Below are 14279 nucleotides of genomic sequence, written 5' to 3' on the forward strand. Positions count from 1 at the left end.
ATATATAAATTGGGTTACCCGGACAGTCTCTTTGTCTTCGCAATTTTGTCACGAGAACTGTTTTACTTCCGACAAGTATTGGTCTCCGAAAAGATCCTTAGCTACTGAAGGTGCCACTGGTATGTCCATTAATACGGTCCAAGGGGTCCCAGACCACTATTTGGAGTTTCAGGATATTTTCCAAAAACCGTCAAAACCTGTGCTACCTCCACATCGAGAATATGATTGTGCAATTCCATTAGAACCCGGCACAATTGTTCCTTTTGGGAGGATGTACTCCCTCACGGAACCCGAAAGGGAAGTTCTAAAGGAGTATCTGGACGAAAATATACAGAGTGGTCTTATTGTTCCATCGTCGTCTCCGGCTGGGGCCCCTCTCTTTTTTGTGCCCAAGAAGACTAAGGATCTTCGTCCGTGCCTGGATTTTCGAGGTCTGAATAAAATCACCATTAAAGATCGTTATCCTTTGCCTCTCATCAGGGACATACTGGAAGCAATCAGAGGGGCCCAACGTTTTACTAAATTGGATTTACGAGGAGCCTACCACCTTTTACGCATAAGAGAAGGCGACGAATGGAAGACAGCATTCAGGACCCCATTTGGCCATTTTGAATATAGGGTTATGCCGTTTGGTCTTACTAACGCCCCGGCAATCTTCCAGAGATTTATGGACTCAGTGTTTTCAGACCTACTTAATCAGACAGTCGTGATCTACCTAGATGACATTCTTATTTATTCTAGAAATCCTGAACTCCATACTTCCCATGTGAAACAAGTTCTTCAAAGACTTCGTGATCATCAACTATTTTGCAAACCAGAGAAATGTGAGTTCGACATAACGGAAGTCAAATATCTGGGCTATCATTTAAGTCCCACCGGCATAGCTATGGACCAAGAAAAGGTACAAGCTATCCTAGAGTGGCCTTCTCCTTCTACCATAAAAGAAACACAATGTTTCCTAGGTTTAGCAAACTTCTATCGACAATTCATTCTAGACTTTGCCAGTCAGACTAGCCACATAACTCACACCTTAAAGAAGGACAATTTAAAGAAGGGATTTGTCTGGACTGAGGCTGCTGAAGCAGCCTTTCAAAGCTTAAAGAGAGCCTTCACCCAAGCCCCCATCTTAAGACATCCAGATACCACCAAGCAATTTATAGTAGTAACTGATGCTTCTGAGAGAGCCATCGGAGCTGTCTTACTCCAACGACAAGAGGATGATGGCCTTGAACATCCTGTTTTCTATTTGTCTCATATCCTTTCCACAGCTGAACAACATTATTCCGTACTTGAAAGGGAATTATTGGCTCTGAAAACAGCCTGCCTTGAGTGGAGGCAGTTTCTGATGGGTTCCAAGGAACCATTTGAGGTGAGGACAGACCACCGTAATTTACAATGTTTAAGAAATTTTGTATGCCAGAATAGTCGTCAGGCCCGCTGGGCCTTTTTCTTCAGTCAGTACGATTTTTATATTACATATATTCCAGGATCCCAAAACATTCTGGCTGATGCTCTGTCTCGCCGATATCCAGAGTGTTCTCCTTCCTCATCCCAGTATCTTCTAGAACCCAGTAAGATCATTGGAGTCGCTCAGTCTTTCCTGGAAGAAGTACAACAAGAATACGCCAACCAATCGGACCATGACATGGAAGAACTAAGACCATTATTGTACAAGAAACAAGGATATTTTTATTACCAAGACCTGATATTCCTCCCTACAAACAAGGTGCAAAAGAAAGCATTACAAATGTGCCATGATTCCCCTGTAGCTGGTCACAGAGGCATCAAAGCCACACAAGAATTACTTCACGATTTTTTTGGTGGCCTACCTGGAAACTGGATGTGGAAAGATACGTTCAGGCCTGTCCCATATGTGCCCAAGTCAAAATACCTCACACCAGACCGGCAGGATTACTACAACCTTTGCCTGTTCCATCGGCCCCATGGCATACTATCTCTACTGATTTTATGTGTTCGCTCCCACCATCAGCAGGAAACCGGGTTATCATGGTCACAGTGGATTCTTTCACAAAGATGGCTCATTTCACTGGCCTAAAAAAGCTGCCTACTTCCCAAGAACTAGGTCAAATATTCATAGATCATGTCTTCCGTCTCCATGGACTTCCACATACCATAATCTCTGATAGAGGACCTCAGTACATCTCCCGATTTTGGAAGCATTTTTGTAAAATACTGAATATGAATAGAGCCCTGTCTTCAGGGTTCCATCCTCAGACCAACGGACAGACTGAGCGTCTGAACCAAGGACTAGAGCAATATCTTCGATGCTTTTGCAATTCTACCCAAAGTAACTGGAGCACTTACCTCTCTTTAGCTGAATTTTCCTACAATAACTCAGTCCATAGTGCCTCCAAGGTCACTCCCTTTTTCTGTTCCTATGGTTTTCATCCTACCTCTTTCCCTACTTCTCCACAATCCAACTCTCCTCTACCTGCTATTAACTATTTCTCCAAACGCCTTCTCCAACTCCATAAACTAATTCGATCTAATTTGTTACATACCAAGAGGTATATGAAGAAGGCTGCAGACAAGAGACGTACAACCAATCCAAATTATCATCTGCAAGATAAAGTCTGGCTCTCCTCCAAATTCTTGCCCTCACGTCTCTCTCAAAACAAGTTCACACCTCGTTACTATGGGCCTTTCCGTATTCTCCAGTTGGTCAATCCTGTCACTGCCCGTCTTCACTTACCCCATACATGGAAGATCCATCCGGTTTTTCATGTTTCTCAGCTTAAACCTTATGTGCCTGATCCTTACTCACGTCAGTTTCCTTGTCCACCTCCTGTCCTTGTGAATGATGCTCCTGAATATGAAGTGCAGGAAATCTGTGACTCTCGTCTTTTTCATAAACGACTTCAGTATCTGATTCATTGGAAGGGTTATCCTCTCAGTGAATGTTCATGGGAAGATGCCTCTTCCGTTCACGCTCCTCTCCTGACTCAACGCTTTCACTGTTTATTCCCTCTTAAACCTGGGCCTTCGGGAGGGGGACCTACTGTCGCGCCGCGCGGTGCGGCGCGAGCCGAGAGCTCGACTTCGACCGGGCGTTCGGCTCGGGCCGCGCACCGCGTTATTAAGACGCGGCGCGCCCCCAGCCTCTCCTGCGCGTTTCGAGGCCCCAGATTTGCTTGGGGCCTCGTTCTTCCTTCTGCCTTTCACTGTCCCAGGGGTCTCTGAACCCTCTTACCTGTTTTTCTTCGTTTCCTTGTCCTTTCTTCTGTTTGCAGTCTGTTGTGTGCCTTTCTTTATGTCTTTTCCTCCTTCCCAGATTCCTGTGCTTTCCCAGCATTCCTTGTTCCCTATTCTCTATGGTTCCTCTACTATTCTGTTCTATATATTGTTTCCCTATCTAAGATGGTGTCCTTTTACTTCCTGTGGGTCACTTCCTGTTTGTTGGTATATAAGGGCTGTGTTTTTCCTCTTTCCTTGCGCTGCAACACTTTCTGCTCAGTTGGTGTCTTCGCTCCTGATTTCCTTGCCTTTTGGTTTTGGACTCAGCATTCTGTATTTTCTGATTTTTGCTCCTTTTGGATTCCTGTTTGTTGTTCTTGTTTTTCTCCAGGACTTTTCCTGTTTGGAGGTTTTTCCCCTTGGAAGGGGTTTTTCCCTCTGGCGCTACTTTCTGAAGGGCACGGTCTGTTCTTGGTGTCTCCATTGCCTACAGCACCGTGGCTACCAGAAAGAGTCGCCCCTTTTTGGGCCAAAGCCGAACATTGAAGATTCACGCCACCAGATCTGCAAATTCCAGGCGCAAGCAGCACGTGAGTCGTGACAGGAGGGGGGTTTAGTGCTTGCTGGGGGGTGGGTTGATTCATCTACCGGTGACAGGGAACAAATACCCTGTCACCGGTATCTTTTCCACCAGGATTTTCATGGTGATGCTACCGCAGTGGAAACCGGGGTAGAAAGGTGGCTCCTAATACCACCATCAGTCTTCTGTGGACCACCGGGTCAGAGATGATCATCTCCGGCCTGGCGGTTGCGACTACCATGGTGGCACTCATAATGTGGCGGTCTTTACCCTCAGCCTGTTGGCGGTGGGACCGCCACATTTACCCTGGTGGTCAGAAGACCACCAGGTTCATGATGACCCCCTTAGTCTTTTCAGAAGTTCCTATTCATCAACATTTGAACCAAAACCCCAAAGCAGAAAACATAGATATGGTTGAGGGATTCTTTAAATCTACCATGACATTAGATACAGCTTATTGTCACTGAAACACTTTCATATGTGCCGTGACAAGGAATGAGAGAGATTTCCTAAATTTAGTTGAGGATAGAAGAGGAGGAATGAAATCTAGAGCAAAAGTTAAAGTTGAACATAAATAGGAACGAGAAGAAGTTGAACATTTAACTGCAGGAAATCAAGCTGCCCTGACACTAGATTGAAGATATAGGGCCAGATGTAGCAAGCAGTTTTGCCCATTCTGTGTCTATGGGAATATGTGTTCGTACATATGGCCCATAAAGTGAAACTGTGTATATTTAGAGCGAAATCAACAACTAACATGAGGTGTATGGGAAGAAGTGAGTGTGACCACACATTTGAAATTAAAAGCAGTTGGACTTTTATGTTGTCAGGACAAGATCCTGCTATACCTAGAGTTTTTTTGTGGAGCTCATGGATATTTAGGTTGCCCAAGGGATTGTATGGTGCATGCTATTTAGGTATAGTTTTTCCAAAAATGTATCCTATGGGACATTTTAATGATCCTGTGTGGAAAGCATATTCTTGATCTGAAAGAGGTGCCAGTGGTTCGAAAATTTGAGGAGATATATTTGGTGTATTGATTCCATCAGTAGGAGTGATTTTAAATGATATCAAGATAAGGAAGTTGTCTACTATTGCAGATAAGTTGTCCACTTGTACAACAGATGCCTTATTATTTGTACACACTGAGATGCTTGCCATAAGAACAATGGTTTTGCAAAACAGACTTCAGTTAGACACCCTTCCTGTGGAGGAGGGTGGAGTCTGCCAGATGGTAAAAGACCAACAATGTTGCACTTACATCCCTGATAATAGTAAGGAATTGAGGAAATACATTAAGGAAATTACTGACTTGCTGAAAGATTTAAAGGAGCTAGAAGCAATGAGTGCATGGGAACTATAGAAAGTGGACTGTTAGCTGTTGGTTAATGGTTTAAAAATCTAGGGAGTGGAATTGTTGGAAGCATCTGGAGGCCTTTGTTGATAATTGTTATTTGTGGATTAATTGTATTCAGACTTTACAAAGGATACAGGACAGCAGAGATGAGGAGAAGAGAAAGGGAAGCAGAGCAGACATAGAACTTGAAACTAAATGGAGCAGATATTATGATGACATGAAGAATCTAGAGCAATCTAAAAGATCTTTCCTGGATCAACCTCTGAAATTTTGATTGGTCTCTGATAAAATGACAATCTGATGTGATCACGTGATTCGCCTTCAGAGGGGGGACAGGATCAGCAAAAATTTCACTCTACCCTGACGTCACAATTTTGACATATGGTCATTTGATATGATATATAATGTGTGTTATAACGTTATTACTGTAAAGTGTTGCACTCAAATAAGGTAATGAAGTGCATTCACTGCCGTGTTAGAGAGATTTATGTACAAGTTGTGCCATAACCTTATTAAACGAAATGTAATTATTGAAATATGTTACAAAACCATTGTAGAAAAGTACCCTCTTTCTTGGCATGGTTACCACCATTTTCTGCCTGTTATCAGTGTGTTTGACTGTGTTCACTGGGATCCTGCTAACCAGGACCACAGTGATTATGTCCGCTCCCTTCAAACTTGGTTACTTGAATCACATACACCCCATATTTGGCATACTGGTGCCCCCATGTAAGCCCTTAGTATATGGTACCCAGGTACCCGGGGCATTGGGGTACCAGGGCATCCCCATGGGCTGCAGCATGTATTATGCCACCAATGGGTAGCTGATGCAAAGTGTATCTGCAGGCCTTCCATTGCAGCCTGCGTGAAAGTGTGCATGCACCCTTTTCACCACAGATCACTGCACCAGATCACTGTAAGTCACCCCTATAGTTGGCCCTCCTAGCCCAGAGGGCAGTATGCAAGTACCTGTGTGTGAGGGCACCCCTTGCACTAGCAGAGGTGCCCCAAAAACTCCAGTTCCATTTCCCTGGACTTGGTGAGTGAGGGGATGCTATTTTACGCGTGTACCAGACATAGGTCACTACCTATCTCCAGCTACATAATGGTAACTCCGAACCTGGGCATGTTTGGTATCAAACATGTCAGAATCATACCCCAATACTTGTCACAGTGCCCTTTCCTCTGGATCTGCACGCTGCTGAACAAAAGGCCCACCTCCCGGCGTCACCAACTCAGAAGGCTATTATAGCACAGAGTTCTGATGAAGCCAGGCGGGGGGAAAGAAATTAGGGTAGGGAACTGCAGGGAGAGAGATCAGAAAAGAAACAGTTAGAACAAATATGCATACATTCATTCATAACAGTATAACTCACCAATAGTCTCTTGAATAAAGGTGTCTCCGTGATATAAGATTGAGACCCTTTGTGAATGGGGCATAGCCCCTTCTTTGAATCATGGAACAAGAACAAACTGCAACCTCTAAACCTACAGATGGCAAGAGCTTTGGACTATGGTCATACTCTAAATATCAATCATGTAACAATTATGCATTCATAAGATAAACGTTTGATCTAAGCCTATAAATTCTCAAAGACTTAAATATGTATCTCACATAGTATGTTTCCCAAAAAACAATGAAACTATAATTTGCTTATCTCTGAAACGTTTTCACATTTACTACCTAGGCCTGAAAGTTTACTCATTGAACTTGAAGCATTTTGTTTATTGGGCATAAGCACCTTGGTTGTCGTTCATGAAGCACTTTGATCATCATACATGAAGCGCCTTTTTCATTATGGCAGAGAGCGCTATTACTTGCTTTGTCTGAAGCGCTATGCTCGTTATGCCAAGGGGCGCTTTACTCATGTGGCCTGAAGCGTTTTGATACTCGTCCCCAGATCGCTTTACTCATGTAGCCTGAAACGCTTTGATTGTCATACCAAGGGCGCTTTTCTCTTCTACCTTGAAGCGCTTTTCTCGTTGTGCTAAGGGGGCGCTTTTACTCATGTGGACTAAAGTGTTTTGATCCTTGTGCCAAGACTGCTTTATTCATGTGGCCTGAAACGCTTTGATTGCCGTGCCAAAGGCGCTTAGCTCATGTGGACTGAAACTCTTTGATTGTCGTGCCAAGGGTGCTTTACTCATGTGGACTGAAACGCTTTGATTGTCGTGCCAAGGGGACTTTACTCATGTGGACTGAAACGCTTTGATTGTCGTGCCAAGGGCTCTTTATTCATGCAGACTGAAATGCTTTCATTATCGTGCCAGGGGCGCTTTACTCATGTGGACTGAAACACTTTGATTGTCGTGCCAAAGGCGCTTCACTCATGCGGACTGAAATGCTTTGATTATCGTGCCAAGGGTGCTTTACACGTGTAGCCTGAAGCACTTTGCTCGATGTGCTAAGGGGCGCTTTACTCCTATGATCCGAAGCGCTTTGATCGTCGCGCCAAGGCCGCTTTACTCTTAGAACTGGAAACGCTTTTCTTGTGGTGCTAAGGGGCGCTGTACATTTGGAAGTAACCACTTCCTTCAAGATTGGGCTCATCAAGACCTTACCGCTACGAGTACGACCTACTCGTATCTGAATTCACCATGGAAACAAGGATACTCCGACTTGCTGTCAATCTGCCATGCAGGAAATCTGCTTTTCTTCAGAGGAACCCCCACGAGGTCTGACTGCATTGAAGTCTTCAAAATAGTGAGCAAGGTGCTTGGGTGTGGCTGGGCATTGTAGGCCTGCCACACCCCAAGATGGCCACTGCCTCTAAAATCCTGGGAATTGTAGTCCCTTCATAGAATATCACTGATAAGTGCATCTTGTCCACCAATGTCCTGACCCTGCAGTTACATGAGCTTTACCACAGGGCAGGCGATGCTGATGACCACTTTTAGAACAGGAAGAGATGACAAGTGGTGCGCTTGAACCGCCGCAAATACGCGCAGCAGAGTTTTGAGCGGGACCTGGACCGTGCACAGCCTTATTACTGACAATACTGTTGCCAGTATTGGAAGTATGATTCCATGCACTCTGGGGGCTCCTTAGAGGACCCCCAGTATTGCTCCCACCAGCCTTCTGGGGTTTTCTGGGCAGCCCGAGATACTGCCACCCCTCACACAGGTTTCTGTCCTCCTGATGCTTGAACAACTCAAGCCCAGGAAGACAGAACAAAGGATTTCCTTTGGGAGAGGTGGGTAACACCCTCTCCCTTTGGAAATAGGTGTTACATCGCTTGGGAGGGGTAGCTTCCCGAAGCCACTGGTATGCTTTAAAGAACACATTCGGTGCCCTCCATGCATAAACCAGTCTTCACCGGTTCAGGGACCCCTAGTCCCTGCTCTGCCAAGAAACTGGACAATGGAAAGGAGAGTGACCACTCCCCTGTCCATCACCACTCCAGGGGTGGTGCACAGAACTCCTTCAGAGGATCCATGGTTTCTGCCATCTTGAATCAAGGGTGGGCAGGGGCCTCTGGGAGCATCTAAGTGGCCAGGTCAGGCAGATGACGTCAGACCCCCTTCCTGATAGGTGGTCACCTGGCTAGGTGAAAAATCCCCCTTTCAGGGCTATATAGAGCCTCTCTCTTCGGTGGGTCCTCAGATTCGGATTGCACGTTTCCAGCAGGACTCCTCTGCAACCTCTACTTTGACTTCTGGCCACTGGAACTGCAACTGGAGCCTCCAGAAACTGACAATCTGCATCTACGCCGAAGACTCTGCTTGCAACATTATTTCCATGGTTCCTTCCAGCTTCTGCAACATTTCCCTGCCTGTGCATCTTCTGGGAGTAGCAAGTCTTCAGCCTGCATGAGAAGGAAGAAGGAATCTCCCTTGGAGTGAAGGAGTCACTCCCCTGCATCCAACTGCAATGACAACCGGCTGTGTGGATCTCCTCTTGTCCTGAGCTGCATGGATCCTGCATCACGGGTTGTGGTCTGGAGTGGTCCCCTTGGCCCTCTCTACCAGCTATCAAACTTTGGTGGAGGTAAGCCTTTGCCTTCCTAAGCAGGACAGTACCCCATAACTGCATCTCTTGCAGCTACCAAGGCTTGTTAGCATATCCTCCAAGGAATCTTCAGGCTCCATGTAGCCCCAGCCCTCAGCACTCCTTCCTGTGATGCACAACCTTCTGTGTGCTTTTGCTGTGGCGTGGGACCCTTCTCCAGTTGTGCTGCGTGGGCTCCTCTGCAACACCTGGCTCCTCTTCCAGTGGGTCTCCTGTGGGGACTGCTTTTTCTTCTGTGGACTCTCTGCCTCACTGAGGGTCCCCCAAGGACTCCCCTCATGGTCTGAGACTTCCTGGACCCTGATGGTCCCAGGCAGCTCCACTTTTGCTTAACAGTGACATCTGCCTTTGCCAAGGCTTTTGGTGGCTTTTCCAAGCCACTGACCGACTGCAATCCCCTCTCCGGCATGGGACGTCAACTGCATCTTCCAGGAACTCTCCACGGCCTCCAGGGCTGCATTGCTGACCGTCTTTGTCCTGCCGTCGACCAACTCCTGCAACCACAGACTGGTAGGTAGTGGTTCCTGCCCCAACTGGACACTTCTGTGACTTCTGGACTTGATCCCCTTCTTCCACAGGTCTTCCTGTTCAGGAATCAACTGCTGGTTTCTTGCAGTCTTATCTGGGTGTTGCATTATCTTCTTTTTTGGCCTTTTGGGTGGTTTGATTAAAATCCAGTAACTTTCTCCTTTCTTCTTGGTTGCTGTGGGGCACTGTGGTACTTACGTTTCGGCTTTCTTTGTTCCTCCTGCTCCCCTCTACACATTCCATTTATGTAGGTGGGGTCCTGCATTCGCATTGCACTTTTTTAATATATGGTTTGGGTTCCCCCTAGGGTCGTTCTTGTCTATTGCATTTGCACTGTTTTCTATCACTTTCTATGCCTATTTCTGATTACTAGTGTGTTACTTACCTCCTATTGGAGGGTTGCCTCTCTAGTAATTTTTGGTAATTGTGTCACTAAAATAAAGTACCTTTATTTTTGTAACACTGAGTGTTTTCTTTCATGTATGTTAGTGCTGTGTGACTACAGTGGTATTGCATGAGCTTTGCATGTCTCCTAGAGAAGCCTTGGCTGCTCATCTACAGCTATCCTCTAGAGAGCCTGGCTTCTAGACACTGCCTACATTACACTTTTTTACACTAATAGGGGAAACCTAGACCTGGTATAAGGTGCAAGTACCTTAGGTACCGACCACACACTAGGCCAACTTCCTACAACCATCCTTATATTGATGGAGTGTATTAGTCTTAAGAAATTAGAACAATCTCTGTAGGTATGTGTACTAATGTTTATAGTTAATGTTGAAAATGTAGTTCTTGGTTATGTTGAGATTCATGCATTCACAAGTATTACATTTATATTGCGTATAGCATGAAGTTTATTTGACATTATGTAATCGACATTCACTTGAATGTTGAAATTAATATGTGCACAGTATAACATTAAATTAAATGTGCCTTAACCCCTTCGCTGCCAGGCCTTTTCCCCCTCCTGTGCAGAGCCTCTTTTTGGCTATTTGGGGCAGTTCGCGCTTAGGCCCTCATAACTTTCTGGTCACATAAGCTACCCATGCCAAATTTGCGTCGTTTTTTCCAACATCCTAGGGATTCTAGAGGTACCCAGACTTTGTGGTTTCCCCTGAAGGAGACCAAGAAATTAGCCAAAATACAGTGAAAAGTTTTTTTGTTTTTTTTTAAATAGGAAAAAGGGCTGCAGAACGCAGCTTGTGGTTTTTCCCTGAAAATGGCATCAACAAAGGGTTTGCAGTGGCAAGATCACCACCTTCCCAGCTTTCAGGAACAGGCAGACTTGAATTGGAAAACCCCATTTTTCAATACAATTTTGACATTTTACTGGGACATACCCCATTTTTACTATTTTTTGTGCTTTCAGCCTCCTTCCAGTTAGAGACCAAAATGCGTGAGAAACCAATGCTGGATCCCGGACAGCTAAACATTTCTGAAAAGTAGACAAAATTCCGAATTCAGCAAGGGGTCATTTGTGTAGATCCTACAAGTGTTTCCTACAGAAAATAACAGCTGAAATAAAAAACCGTTTTACTCTGTAACTTTTTCCTGCAATGTCAGATTTTTAAAAGCAATATACCGTTACGTCAGCTGGACTCTTCTGGTTGCGGGATATATAGGGCTTGTAGGTTCATCAAGAACTCTAGGTACCCAGAGCCAATACCGGGTATACAGCAATTCATTTGCTGAAATATAAAAAGTGAAAAATAGGTATCAAGAAAACCTTTGTATTTCCAAAATGGCCACAAGACAAGGTGTTGAGAAGCAGTGGTTATTTGCACATCTCTGAATTCCGGGGTGCCCATACTAGCATGTGAATTACAGGGCATTTCTCAAAAAGACGTCTTTTTGACACACTGCCTTACATTTGGAAGGAAAAAATGTAGAGAAAGACAAGGGGCAATAACATTTGTTTTGATATTCTGTGTTCCCCCAAGTCTACCGATAAAAATGGTACCTCACTTGTGTGGGTAGGCCTAGCGCCCACGAAAGGAAATGGCCCAAAACACAACATGGACACATCACATTTTTTCCACTTAAAACAGAGGTGTTTTTTACAAAGTGCCTACCTGTGGATTTTGGCCTCTAGCTCAGCCGGCACCTGGGGAAACCTAGCAAACCAGTGCATTTTTTAAAACTAGACACCTAGGGGAATCCAAGATGGGGTGACTTGTGGTTCTCTGACCAGGTTCTGTTACCCAGAATCCTTTGCAAACCTCAAAATTTGACCAAAAAACACCTTTTCCTCTCATTTCGATCCCAGAAAGTTCTGGAATCTGAGAGGAGCCACAAATTTCCTTCCACCCAGCGTTCCCCCAAGTCTCCCGATAAAAATGGTACCTCACTTGTGTGGGTAGGCCTAGCGCCCACGAAAGGAAATGGCCCAAAACACAACGTGGACACATCACATTTTTTCACAGAAAACAGAGGTGTTTTTTACAAAGTGCCTACCTGTGGATTTTGGCCTCCAGCTCAGCCGGCACCTGGGGAAACCTAGCAAACCAGCGCGTTTTTGAAAACTAGACACCTAGGGGAATCCAAGATGGGGTGACTTGTGGGGCTCTGGCCAGGTTCTGTTACCCAGAATCCTTTGCAAACCTCAAAATTTGACCAAAAAAACACCTTTTCCTCTCATTTCGGTGACAGAAAGTTCTGGAATCTGAGAGGAGCCACAAATTTCCTTCCACCCAGCGTTCCCCCAAGTCTCCCGATAAAAATGGTACCTCACTTGTGTGGGTAGGCCTAGCGCCCACGAAAGGAAATGTCCCAAAACACAACATGGACACATCACATTTTTTCACAGAAGACAGAGGTGTTTTTTTACAAAGTGCCTACCTGTGGATTTTGGCCTCTAGCTCAGCCGGCACCTGGGGAAACCTAGCAAACCAGCGCATTATTTCAAACTAGACACCTAGGGGAATTGTGACTTGTGGGGTTCTGACCTGGTTCTGTTACCCAGAATCCTTTGCAAACCTCAAAATTTGACCAAAAAAACACCTTTTCCTCTCTATCCGGAGACAGAAAGTTCTGGAATCTGAGAGGAGCAACAAATTTCCTTCCACCCAGCGTTCCCCCAAGTCTCCCGATAAAAATGGTACCTCACTTGTGTGGGTAGGCCTAGCGCCCACGAAAGGAAATGCCCCAAAACACTATCTAGACACATCAAAATTATCAAATACAAAACTACCTGTTTTTGCAGGGGGGCACCTGTGTTTTTGGTCCTGGGCTCAGCAGTCTTCTAGGGGAACCTACCAAACCCAGCCATTTCTGAAAACTAGACACCCGAGGGAGTCCAGTAAGGTGTGACTTGCGTGGATCCCCCAATGTTTTCTTACCCAGAATCCTCAGCAAACCTCAAATTTAGCTAAACAAATCACATTTTTCCCACATTTCTGTGTGGGATCACCGCACTGGGACACATTTCATACCACCCAAGGTTCCACTCAGTCTCCCGGTAAAAATGATACCTCATTTGTGTAGGTGGGCCAAGTGCTTGTGAAAGGGAAGAGCCAAAAACATGTTGATATTGAGGGGGAACAAAGGGGGTCCAAAAGGGCAGTTTGCAAAAAAAACATTTTTAGGCTGACAAGTGCAGCAGAGTTTTTATCGGTATAGATGAGATAATGCTGGGTGGTGAGAATTTTGTGGATTCCTGCAGATTTCGGAAGGTTCCATCACAAAAACATGGTAAAAATGTGTGATTTCCAGCAAAGTTGGAGGTTTGCAGGGGATTGTGGGTACAAAAATGGTGCAGGGTGCATGTGAAACACACCACCCTGGAATCATCCAGATGTTTAGTTTTCAGATGTGTCTAGGTATTGTGGATTTTTCTACATGGCAGCGTCCCAAAGTCCATAAAGTGCAGCCCTCACCATTCCAAGTCGGACGATTTTGAGAGTAAGCCAAGTTCTCATTGCCCAAATGTAAAACTAAAACCCAAAATAATCAAATGTCTTCTTGCTTGCTGTGGGATTAGATGTTTTAGAGTGCAGGGAGAGCTGAAATACTGTTACCCCCTTCAGTTGAGGTGGGGGAGTAACCAGGCCCATACTGGTTGGTAGCCACCACCCCAATATTTTTTGTTTTTTTTTAAAATCCCCTGACATCTAATATACTTTCTACCCCCCGGGGTGTGGATCAGGGGTAATTGCCCCATCTGCCCACTAGTGGGCAGAACAACTTTGGCCCCATTTATTTGGGGTGGGGGTATGGCCATACCCCCACCCTTTTATTTTTGGAAAAAATAACTTCCCTGGTCTCTGGTGGGCTTTCTGCCCCCCCCCTTGGGGCAGATGGGCCTTCCAAAAATAGGCCCATCTGCCCCCAATGGGGGGCAGATATGGCCAACAGTAATGTGCTCCCATGGGGAGCGACCCTTACCCAAGGGGCTGCCTCCCTAAAGAAAACACACGCATACACACACACCAATCCCTGGTGCCTAAGTGGTTTCTAGCCTAACAAAAATTGGCCGATCTGCCCCCAAGGGGGGCAGATATGGTCTAAATACGATTTGCCCCCCAGGGGAGCGACCCTTGCCTAATGGGTCGCTCCCCATCTCTAAAAAAACAAACAAACAAAAAAAAAAACACAAATTTTTTTTTGCCCTG

Source organism: Pleurodeles waltl, chromosome 12 (genome assembly GCF_031143425.1).
Source record: "Pleurodeles waltl isolate 20211129_DDA chromosome 12, aPleWal1.hap1.20221129, whole genome shotgun sequence".
NCBI classification, from domain to species: Eukaryota; Metazoa; Chordata; class Amphibia; order Caudata; family Salamandridae; genus Pleurodeles; species Pleurodeles waltl.